This window comes from Camarhynchus parvulus, chromosome 5, assembly GCF_901933205.1.
Source record: "Camarhynchus parvulus chromosome 5, STF_HiC, whole genome shotgun sequence".
NCBI lineage: Eukaryota > Metazoa > Chordata > Aves > Passeriformes > Thraupidae > Camarhynchus > Camarhynchus parvulus.
The window spans coordinates 21876608-21888724 of NC_044575.1; the positions used below are offsets into that span (position 1 = coordinate 21876608).

At 49.4% G+C, this 12117-nt stretch overlaps 1 protein-coding gene across 5 annotated transcripts in view; it reads left to right on the forward strand.

Annotated features, from left to right (window-relative positions):
• The first annotated feature begins 2757 nt into the window (after positions 1-2757).
• PRDM11 (PR/SET domain 11) overlaps positions 2758-12117 on the forward strand; it is a 49498-nt gene continuing 40138 nt past the window's right edge. Inside the window, exon 1 of one of the 5 annotated variants that reach the window (XM_030948754.1) lies at positions 2758-2786. The gene's annotated coding sequence lies outside the window, so the exon portion shown is untranslated. Of the gene's footprint in view, positions 2787-3281; positions 3334-3506; positions 3836-12117 lie in introns of those variants that run through there. The other 4 variants (XM_030948753.1, XM_030948752.1, XM_030948756.1 and 1 more) reach the window with 4 other exon arrangements.

Consider the following 12117-nt stretch of genomic DNA (forward strand, 5'->3'; position numbering starts at 1 on the left):
TCCCAGCACCTGGAGCTCTGAAGACCATTTAACTGAAGCTTGATTCAGTTTTACCCACTTTTGCAAGCTTTTTTTTTTTATACCATTGGCTAAAAGTTCAGTGTCAGCAGAAGACACTTTTTGTCTCTGCAGGAGAATATCCAGCATTTCATGGAGGAATGGATTTGACAGTATAATACTGGAAAGTCGACACCTAATTAGATAGTCATTCTGTCAACACCTAATCAGACAGTCTTTCTAAACTGATGTTGCCATTTGTAAAGTTTTATTCTGAGAGCCTGTCAGACAGAGGAGAATTGCTGTGGGTGGTGGAGCGGGGGCTGAATGTACTTATTAGAAAAAAAATTAATCCTACGTCTTCTTAATAAGTGAGGAGGCAGCTTGTTGAAGAAGGGAAGCCTTTTCAAGCCCCAAAGGTAATATTTTTGCAAAGAGTACAAATTTGCACTCTCTTCCTTCCATAATTTGTTGCTATATAGAAAAGATACAAAATCTTCTTAATGGGGATTTTATCTCCTGATGGGATGGGCTGATGTTGGCTGGACACCAGGCGTCCACCAGAGCGGTCCTATCACTCCCCTCCTTAACCACAGAATGGAAAGAAAATACAACAACTAAAAGCTCATGGGTTGAAATAAGACAAGGAAAGATGACTCACCAATTACCATCATGGGCAAAACTGACCCAGCTTGATAAAATGAGCTTATTACCAATCAAATCAGAGAAGGATAATGGGAAATAAAAACTAAATATTAAACCACCTTCCCCCACCCCTCCCTTCTTCTGGGCTGAATTTTACTCCTGAGTTCTCTAACTTCTCCCCTCCAGCAGTTCAGGGGGACAGGGAATGGGGGGCTGCAGTCAGTTCATCACACATTTTCTCTTCTGCTCCTCCTTCTTAGGGGGAGTACTCCCTACATTCTTCCCCTGCTCCTGTGTGGGGTCCCTCCCACAGGCTCCAGTTCTCCACAAAATGCTCTTGTGCAGGTCTCCTGCAGGGTCTCAAGTCCTGCCAGCATACCTGCTCCAGTCTGGATTCTTCTCTCCACAGGTCCACAGTCTTGCCAGAAGCCTTCTTCCAGCATGGGCTTCCCAAAGGGTCACAGCCTGATTTGAGCATCCACTCATTCTGGTGTGGGGTCCTTCAGAGGGCAAAAGTAGATATCTGCTACACCATGGACCACCGTGGGCTGAAGGGACACACCTTTGCCTCACCATGGTGTTCTCCACAGGCTGCCAGGGAATCTCTGCTCTGGTACCTGGAGCACTTCCTCCCCTCCTTCTTCAACTGACTGTGGTGTCTGGAGAGCTGGTTTTCCTTCCCTTTTAAATGTGTTATCACAGTGGTGCTTCCACAGTCACTGATGGGCTTGGCCTTGGCCAGCAGTGAGTTCAGCTTGGATCTGGCTGGAGTTGGCTTTGTCAGACATAGGGGACATTTCTGGCAGCCTCTCACAGGAGACACCCCTGTAGCCTCCCCACTACCCACACCCTGCCACACAAACCCAACATACCTGACTATTAAACATATAAAGGTTTACACATTAAAACAAGGCAACTCCTTCTCAATAAATTAGCATGCCTGTGTTAACAGGAAGACATAACAGCTGTTATTTATAGTGCATTTACATATTTAATTTTCTTTACAAATAAAAGCTTTATGCCTCCCTTTGAGCCTTCCCTTCAGACTTTCACTACAATAGCTACAACTAAACTATTACTACAAATTAGCCTGGCATTCAGTGTACATTTGTATTACTCACATGATTTTTATTAGTTTTTTAGTTATTATTTTTCCTCTTGGTTCATTCCTCAGTCATATTTACAAACCCATTGTTGCACTTAATGCCAGTTGAGTGTTCTCACACATTTCAGCACACAGACAGAAACTGCAAACTAGGGCAGTTCTATTAGGATCTCTAATATTTCTGAGGAGTCTGAAGGTGCTGACAGCTTATGGTCTTTCCAAGGCAAGTGCAAGTGCCTCAAAGTCCATCTATCTGCAATTACTGGAAGGGGTAAAATGACACCGCACGCTTTTCCTCTGAGAATGAATCCTCTCCCCAGAGGTTAGAAATGGGGAACAAAAAGCAAACTACAGTTGGAGATCTGAGGACTGATACTCATTTGAACTTCCGAATAATCATCTGTGCCACGCTGGCTGCTATTGCAAAGAGCTTATTTTGAAGCCGAGTTGATTACCTTCCTTGCTGTTTTGCCAATTTAAATTAAGCGATACATCCAGACCAAACCCTGAGTTCTGCCACCCCACAATGCTCAGTGAGAGCAGTGGAAGCAGCTCCAGGATGGCAGAAGCAGGCCTCTATTTTGCTTGGGCTATAAACTTTTTTAGGTTTTGTTCTCACTCAATTTTTCTCTTCTTTACAGCAACTTTGTATAGTAGGCACTTCGGAGTGGAGAGTATCAAGAGAGAATTTATTTCTCAGGACTGCAGAAAGCAGTGTTTCTCAGGGCTACAGAAAATGGGAAGCAGTCCCAAGAATCCAATCGGGCACATTGTCACCACAACCCTGTTTGCATACAAGTCCATTGTCAACTGAAGGAACTGGAAAATTATGGCTATTTATCCATTCCTCTCTTTACCCCCTGTTGTGCCTCTTTTGGCAAAGCAGATGAAGAGTTTGCATTGTTTCAAATTTAATGCTTGCAGATGGTTTTTATTTAGATTTTGTTTTATTGGTGAGACACGCTTCCTCTGTTTATTAAATTGTGCCTACTTTTTGTCATCCGTCATGTTGCCCGCAATTTCTGCGCAGAGCTCGAGGGTAGGGTTTGTTGTTACTGATGCTGTTGGGTGGGTTACTTTTTGGGGGGGTAATCTGAAATATGATCGAGCTCCGAGGGCCGGGGAAACAGCGCGTCTTCTCATTCACTTTTCCCGCGGAAGAGCATGAGGGTCCCGCCGGGCGGGCAGGGGCGCGGGGTGCTGCCGGGGGAATCGGCGCCCGCCCCGGGGCAACTCCGCCTCCGGCCCCGGCCGGCGGGGGAGCCCCGGGGCACGGCCGCGGGTCACGTCTGACCGCCGTGGCCCGGAGGCGGGCGACCCCGAGCGCGCGGGCGGGAGGCCGGCACCCGCTCCGCGGGGCGCCGCGGCGGCTGCCGGGCGGCGGCAGGTAGCGGCCGCGGCAGCGCCCGGGGGTAGCCCGGCGGCTCCGCCGGGACGGGCCCCCTCGGTCGGCGGCTCCCCCCGCGCGGTGCCCGCGGGCCGTCCGGGCGGGTTTTGTCCTCCAAAGCACCCCCCGAGCCCCTGGCCGGCCGCGGGCGCTGATCGCTGGCGGCTCCGCGCGGAACTCGCAGGCTCCGGAGCAGGAGGTGGGAACCGCGGGCGGTTTGGGCTTGCTCGGCTTCTTCTGCGTTTGATTTTTGGTGGTTCCCCCCGCCCCCAGCTGTATGCGGCTTTTGGGGTTTGTTTTTTTGTTTTTTTTTGTTATTTTTTCCCTCCTCTTTTCCCACCGCGGGTATTTGGAAGGAAAGTGGGAATGCCGCGAGAGCCTCGCCGGGCCGGGCCGGGCCGGGCGGCCGGCGGCGCCTCCCCCCGGTTCGGGGGGTCCCCGGGCTCGGCCCCCGAACGCCCCTCTCTTCCGTTCTCCATGTCATTTCCTGTGCTAATAAGATGGTGGTCACGGCCGGGAGGGAGGGAGCCGCCGCTGCCGCCTCCGCCGAGCCCGGCCCGGCCCCGGGACCCGTCCTTGCCTGGGACTAGCCAGCGGGGCGGCGGGGTGGGAGGGCACAGCCAGCCGGGCTCCCCCCGCCCCTCCCGGGCGGAGCGGGCCCCCCGACGCCGAGGCGGGCTCCCCGCGCCCGCAGTGCCGAGGTGAGTCAGCCTCGCTGGTAGCCAAGGTGGCCACGAAAATGGCTGCGGAGCGCGGGGGGGAAACCCGTCTCAGCCCGGGGGGGAGGTCCGGCCGCGGGGTGCCCGCAGCGGGTGGGGCGGCGGCGAAGACCCGCGGGCACAGGTATCGCCCCCCCCCCTTCCCCGCCCGCCCCGCTTTTTCCCCTCGGGGCGGGCTGCGCGGGGCCCGGCCCGGCCCGTCCCCGCCGCTCCCGCCGCCCCGCTCCCGCCCGCGCCGCGGCTGCGCTCGCCCGGCCCCCCGCCCCGCCCGCGGCCGCCAGTGGGGCCGCGACTGACGCGGCCGGCGGCCAATGGGTGGCGGGGGCGGGCGGGCGCGCGCCACATTGGAACGCAGGGGCGGGGCGGCGGCCGCGGGACACGGGCACACCCCCGGGGACACGGGCACCCCCGCCTGCGGGACAGGGGCACACCCCCGGGGACACGGGCACCTCGCCTGCGGGACAGGGGCACACCCCCGGGGACACGGGCACACCCCCGCCTGCGGGACACGGGCACCCCGCCTGCGGGACAGGGGCACACCCCCGGGGACACGGGCACCCCCGCCTGCGGGACACGGGCACACCCCCGGGGACACGGGCACCCCGCCTGCGGGACAGGGGCACACCCCCGGGGACATGGGCACCCCCGCCTGCGCGACACGGGCACCCCGCCTGCGGGACAGGGGCACACCCCCGGGGACAGGGGCACAGCCCCTGCGGCATCGCTCGCGCCTCGTGCGCAGAGCTCGGGCAGAGCTGCCCTTGCGCCGCTCAGCCGGGATGCTCTCTTAACTTGTGCAGAAAAACTCCAGATGCACCTTCTTGGGCTTTCTTCCCTCTGTGGGTTTGGGTTTTTTTTTTTTAAGTTGCAGAATTTCTCAAGTTTCTTTGCAAATGGTGCTATATTGCTTATATTTCAGAGGGAAATGGAAGATGCCTCCAGAGTCCACTTTTCAGATCCTTAAAAAAAAGAAAAAGCTGGCCTGTGGGCAAAACTGTTGGCTCACTGTTGCTTCCTCTTTTTCCTGTGATTAATGCCTCTCATTAGTGGGAGGAGAACTGGCAGAACCAGCTTAAAAAAAACACCAGCCTAACTGTAAGATAGGATTGTTTTCCAGCACTGCAGGTGTGTGCAGCGGTTTGTTGAGCAGCAAAGGAGCCCCAGCCCAAAATATCCAGCAGCCCCTTGAATCCAGTCCTGCCAGCAAGGTTTAACTCCCTGTGAGACTGGCAGAGCACAAGGTCACTGCCTGGGTTGGACTTCACACCCCCTAAATTTCCATTTGTCTAATGACCCAGATTATAAGCAGTGAAAGTGGAAAGGGAAATGAGTCTCCTGACTTTCTAATGAATTGTGTATAAACTGGTTTTGCTTTGCAAGTGCAAGCTGCAGTCAGAAACAAAAGTATTGAGATGATGGATGTTTGCTTCTTGCAAGGGGTGCTTTTGGACCAAAAGTGCTCCTGCTCTAGAAGGAATGGTTTAGCACAGGGCTGAGTGGTATGGAGCTCTTGAAATACATGCAGCGTGCAAAGAGCTCAAATGTTGATGTGGCCAAGGACTGTGTTGGCAATGGAGGGATTGGCTGCTGCAACCACTCACCAGGGAGGATTTGAGGTAGCCATGGGAGAGGCCAAAGTTTGGCTCTTGGCTAAATGCTGAATTGACTGATCTCGCTGTGGCATGGAGTAGCAGGACCAGGACACGTTGTTTTTCTCTCCTGCCCAGGAGTCATGTCAAAGGATGCTGCTCCTTCCAGCTGTTTGTGGAATATGAAGGAGGTCCTGAGGCTCCTAACTCAGTGCTGCCTTTGGTGCAAACTTTCTGGTTTTGGGATAGTGGCCTGTTGTTCCTCTGCCATCTTTGTGGACCATGCATGAAGCATGGTGCAGTCTGGTGCAGTTTGTGGGGGATTCTCAATGTCAGCTTTATTGCTCACTGATAGCAATTACTTGCACTTTTTTAACAAGTAAAGGTTATTGTGAGGATAATACCTGATTTTAAATAATGAGGTCAAAAGCAAGGACTTCTTTGAAACTTGATATTTTATGAACTGATGCAAGGTCCATCTTACTGGGATGGGCTGGGGGCAGCTTGTTTTTCGTATTCCTCGCTGGAAAGTGATGGAACTGCTTGGAATTGGTAGGAGCAGTGTAAAGGTTGTGAACACTGCATGAGGATCCTGAAGCAGGAGAGCTCCTGCACTGCAGCAGGCTGGCTTTGTGATCAGGGGCTTACAGGCATTGTGGGGAGTGGAAGTTGACACTCTGAGTCAGGAATCAAAGTGTCAATATCAATGAGAAATACAACAAGCCCAGACAAGAGAGGTCTTTAGTCTTTTTATAGAGACTGCCACATCCACTTCATCTTTCTGTGGTTTAATATTCTTTTTTCTTTTCGTAACTTCTTTCTCATGCTGGTTAATTCCCAAGTGGAGTTGTGGGGTTTTAAGTTGTTTGGTTTTTTTTTAAGCATGTCCATTTATGCAAGAGAAGTATATGCTTTTATCTAACTCTTTATTTTTAAAGTTGCTGTTAGCAGGGCCTGTCTCTTAGTGCTACTGAACCATTCCCAGAGCTCTTAAAATGCTGCCTAATATTTGTGACATTTTGGGGTAGCATATTTAAAATCATTACTGCCAATCCAGTGGTGTTGGATGTGAAAATTTGCATGGAGAAACTAAATGTAGTCCCAAAGAAAGAATGGTTTGCATTTGGCTTTTTGTTTGATAATCAAATAGTAATGATATAGGTTAACTTGGGGACCTCCAGAACAAAGAGATAAAGTGCTAAAACTTGATCTGAAGACTGGACTGGTGAGAAGTAGTGACTGTTGTTTCCAGTGGAGTGAGTGCAGGTGGGAACTTCTGATGCCTCCTCTGCACTGGGAATATGTGTCCCTGAGATCTGTGATTTTCCTAAATAAAGCAAAAACAAGCAAGTATCACTTTTATTCTTCAGTTTGCATTGCAGCTTTCTGGCATTTTAAGAAATCTGGAGTCAGCTGGATGCGCATCGGGGTTTGCTTGATTGCATCAGTGCTGAGTTGTCTGATCTGTTCTCTCACCTGAGCATAGACCCTTCAATCCCCAGGGCTGGGAGCTGCTTGAGGCACAGGCATAGCCAGTGAAGGGCAGTCAGCACATGCAGTATCTGCTGGCATTGAGCAAGTGGCAGAATTCCTGCTGGCCTGCAACTGGGCAGCCCTGCTGTGGGATGCTGGCTTTACTGCTTCACATTTCACCCCTTGCCGTGCTCGTGGCGTTTCTCATTGTAAGCGTGGCTGTACAGCGCTCTTGCCTGAGGCTCACTCGTAGCGGGTGAAGTTTCTTGGAGCAGAGCTCTTGTGTAGCTGCAGACAGTTCTACTGCCTCCTCTTGCACTGATGCCTCTGCAGTAGTGGAGTAAAGAAGGCTTTAATTTCACAGGGTTTTCTGTTCTCTCTGTGACCTCTTCTCTGCTACCAAAGGTGTTTTTAAATAAAGTCTCTAGAGAAATGTTCCTTCTAAAGCTACATAGTAAAATGTGGCTTTTCAGGAATTCCTGATAGTTAAACTTGTCTGTGCAAGTGGATTCCAGTAGCAAGTCCAACCACCCTAAGAAAAGCAGAGGACAAGGTGAGAGGTTCATGCAGTCCTGTATGGCATCTTAGGAAAGAAGATGAGGGAAAAGTGCTTTGGAAGGGGAAGAATTTTACAGGTACAGGAGGCCAAAGAGCAATGGAGAACACAGCAATCCTGTGGCATGTTTGGAAAGTAGAGGTAACGAAGTTGGATGGAGAAGAAACCTGGTGAGGAGAGCAACACAAGTATCCCATGCTGGAGAAGTTTTTCTTTTTAATGCCCACCACATGAGGGATGATACTGATGGAAAAGTCTGGGAGAATGGAGAGTAAAAAAGCAGAGATGAAGGGGAACATTTTCACTTGGCAACTAGAATGACATTTTCCGTTTGGTTTTTCAGATGGCTGGTCACTGTCCTCTGCACCTAGGCTTTGAAGTTCAGCTAGAATTGAAGGTGGTGGTACTAGCATAGGCATTTTTCCAGCTTCCATCCCAAGCTCTTTGCATAACTGCAAGAACATATGTTTTTGCAGAGGCAGTCAAACAATTCAAAATATTGACACTTAAAGCTTTGCTGTTGTGTTTCTTGGTCATGGCTCCATTTGTGGGGGCAGGATAATTGTATCCTTCAGAGCTGTTGCTGAAAGGGCACTTCTCCCCGCAAGGCTGGCAGGCAGTACTCAGGCTCAGAACAGTTCCTCTGCAGTCAGAAGGTAAAAGCATTATAGATATAATTTAAGGTTTAAGCTGCAGAAACTGGCAGCCTCCAGCAGTCAGTCAGTAATGCATACTGCAGAACTGTTTCAATGCAGTCCCTCGCTCATGGACAGCCATCAGTAAGGGGCCCATCAGAAGGGTCTGTCATAAGCCAAGTTGTCCAATTTGAGCATGCTCTGATAAATGGGTTCCTTTCTATAGCCCTTTTCTTCTCCCTTCATCAGGCTTTGGCTTTTCAGCAAGACTGGTTTTCCTTCACCTGTAGTGACTTGTCCCAGAAGAGCGGCTGCTGTTCTAAAGCCTTGGCATCAAGCCCTGCTGGGGCTGCCGCTCCCAGCACTTGCCTTGCTGCCTGTGCTGCTGTCAGCTGGGGCTGGTTTCTGCCCGTGGAAACCTGGCTGTGGGTAGTGGGCGAGATGTATAAGGACAGAGTGGTAAAAGTTCATGGGAGGTGATGTGGGGCATTAATTCACGGAGCAGCTCTAGGGTTGCTGTAATTAGCTTCCCTGAGAGCCAGCAGTGCTCCTGCCTTGCGCAGTGGGAGCTGAGGCACTGAGCATCCTCTGCTGGTCCCCCAGCCAGGTCATCTCTGTGGGCTGCAGGGCACTGGTTCCAGGCTCCTGACTATGGATCGGGGCGTCTAGGATATACAACTCCAGTGGTCCTCCACTAACACTGTTTCAGTCTTGAAGGCTGCTAATTGGACCTGGTATTGGTCAGGACCATCAGTCATTTGCAGGCTGATAATCAATATGAAATATTTTCCAGTGCTTTCCTCTTTTAGTACAATGAAGCTTTATTTTGAAAATGTATCATATAAACTGCGTCATAATATTCTGGGTGGAGTTAATTGCGTACCTTCAACTGCAGACTCAAAACTAAGTGTTCACAGCATCTTCCTTGAAAGATGTCCTAAGTTTGACCCAGTATGTTCCTCTTTCATTTGTATAAACCTTGATTTCCTCATGTCTGTGTATATCAAGGGGATTTGCTGTTGTTTGGGTTTTTTAATTTCTTTTCTTCTGATGCTGCTGGAGTACTTCATGTGGTCTGCTCTTTCTTTGACTTGGAGACTCCTTGCTTGGAAATGCTAATGAGAATGCTAAATACACCACAGTTTGCAGAGTACAGTCCTCTTATCAGTTCAGGGGAAATTAATGAAAACACTTGGAAACTGACTGAGGAAAAAATCCATATTGATGACACACAAGCATGCTTTTATGAGCAATAAAATATGTTCTGTAGTTGTCATGTTTCACACCCAGGCTTGCTGATGATCTTTTCCAAGATCAAATTAGTTCAATCAACTTTTGAAGACTAGAAGCTTTTAAATTACTAATTTTCTCTTCTCTTTGTGATTGTAAAGACAACATTATTATGAATGGTATGTTTGTAAGTTGCTTTTTTCCTAGAAAATTCTACCTCAGGTCACCACTGGGGCCAGCCGCTATGTGGGTGTAGAGGTGCCTGACTCTCCGCGCAAAGTCCCAGCGGCTAATGCTGCATTGCTTTGTAAAGGTGGTAGCTCCAGAACAGCAGATCCACTTACTGCATCTCCTGGATGTGCTGAGACACATGCTAATGTGTCCTCTCTAGCAGTAATGGAGTTAACTAGTGATTGGCTGGGCGTTTTTATTAACCAGCTCTCATTACTAGTCAGGTGTTGAGATGTTGCTTTTGAATTCTTCTAAGATAGCTGGTGAATGTTTGTAGTTCCTTAGTGACTTGCACACATGAAGTCATTCTGACATGCTCCCTCTGCTTTTTGGACTGGAATTGAATGAGTTCTTGGGCTTTGTCTGTGCTTCTGCTAATCAGTGTTTTAAAAATGTCTGTAGTGTAAAGGACCAGTTATTTCTGTGCAACCCAGTGCAACCTTTATGTAGAAGACTGCACGTATAGACCAGAAGTGCTCGGCCCCTGCTGAAATGTTTTTCTAGTTAGCTGTGTTAGGATATACACGGTCTGAATACCCCTCTCTCTGTATGGAAGGGAATGTGCAGATCAAATTGTGGTGGTGGTGAATTCAGCACACGGATATCTGGTTTCTTGGCAGATCTGACACTGGGAGTATCTGGACTGCTGCCTGCCCCAAGGAAAAGGGGGTCGGTGTGACCCATGCTCAACCACTACTCATCCAAGCCATGTAACATGAGTCCCTAACCTGTAGACAGATTTACCAGCTCTGAATAATGTCTGTTGTGCTGTGAGATCTTATCTTCCTAATGGCCTGCAAGAGGGTACAAATGAGGAGAAATAAATACTGCTCTTGCTTTTGCTTCCTCTGCATTTTGTGGAACAGTTGATGTGTTCTCATTTTGCCTGCTGTGTTTGTTAGTGCTTTTAAAGGACTGAGCTAGTTGGTCAGAATTTTGGGAACAAGTGAAAGTAAGATCTGCTCCTACCTTTTCATTTTCTCCCACATATTCTTTCCCTATTTGCTGAACAACTAAAAAGAAAGGAGCTGCCTGTTGTGTCCTGAAGTCCAAATAGAGTGAAACCACTGTAACAAGCACAGAAGAACTGTCCTGTAACATCCTTCCACAGAAACAGGCACCAACTAGATAAATGGTGCCAAAGCAGGATTTTAGCTTTATTTTACATCTGTGCTCATAGGTCCCAATGGAATGGGGATTCCCCTGCACCTGAAACTGCCTGCCTAGAGGTACTGGTGCTCCAGAGGCTTCACAATTTTACCTTTGATTCCTGAAACTTTTGAGTTGGGTGGTGAGAAGGGGCATTGTCCAATAAACAGCTGCCTTCTGGAAGTCCGGAGGTCTCTCGTAGGAGTGGAAGTTTCTCATCAGCCTTTGGGGTAAAGAGCTTTGGGTTGTGATTTGTAAGTAATAGTATGCTCAAGAAACTTTCTGTCATGTGACCGTATCAAGAGTGAAATCGTGTTTTGTGATTCCTGACAGAATTTAGCAGCAGTCTTATAAAAAAATCACTGGTGTTTGTAAAGGCAGACCAGCACTTGGTTGCTGCTGTTGGGGGTTGTTGAGTGGGTTGTTGGTTTTGTGCAGGAAAAAGGAGCTCTGGCAAAATATGCTGAATTTTCTGAGTTGCTGGGGCAGTTTGATTTTAGTGGATAGCTTGGCCATGGCTCACAGACATGTGTGCAAGCCTGTCCATCCGTTTGGTCTTCTGACACCACTAAACATTCTCCAGTAGAAGAAAAGGACAGCATACTGCAGGTAATCTTTCTTTTTAAAAGAAAGGAAAAGCTGGTACTTCTGGAAAAGTGTTGAGTGAAAGGCCGTCTTGTTAGAAGATGGATGTGCTTTCAGAGGGGCTAATTTTGACACTAAGGAAATATATGTAGAGCTGATTGCTGGCCAGGTGCCAGTGACTGAAGGGCACCAGAGGCTGAAATGCCAGGTAGTGCTGGCACTTCAGCCCATGACGGTTGGGTTGCATGAATTATCCCTCTGCCTTCCAGCTAATTTTATCCTGTTGATTTTTCATGAATCATTTCCCATCTCTGTGGGTTAGAAATTAAAGTGGAAGTTTGCTAGCCAGAATAGCCACATCTGCTATTTAGAAACTAATGTCTGGGGTTTGTTTCCTGCCCACCCCCACGCCTTCCCTTTCCCTTTTTACCTCCATCATTATTGCAATACATGAATCACTAGTGTTGCTCATCTACAAAAAATTTTAGGCTGACCAGCCTGCGCAGGTGCAGGGGTCTTCTGGATGCATGTGACCTCCCTATGGGCAGTGGGGTGGCAGGCAGATGCTCAGTGCTATGTGGCAGGGTCCCAGGTGCACAGTGATGCTGGCAGGACCTCATCATGGCATTTCCTACATGTCCTTTATAAAACATTAAAGACACTCCGGTGTCTTTTCCCTCTCCCAGCGCAGCAGAAGAGCAGGAGTGTGACAGTGGCCCAGCCTGTTATGTGCCTACCAAACACTTCCTCTCTCCAGCTTTTTTGTCTGTCCATGAATGAGAGTAAAAGGTCGTTTGGGCAGTAAATTCACATCTC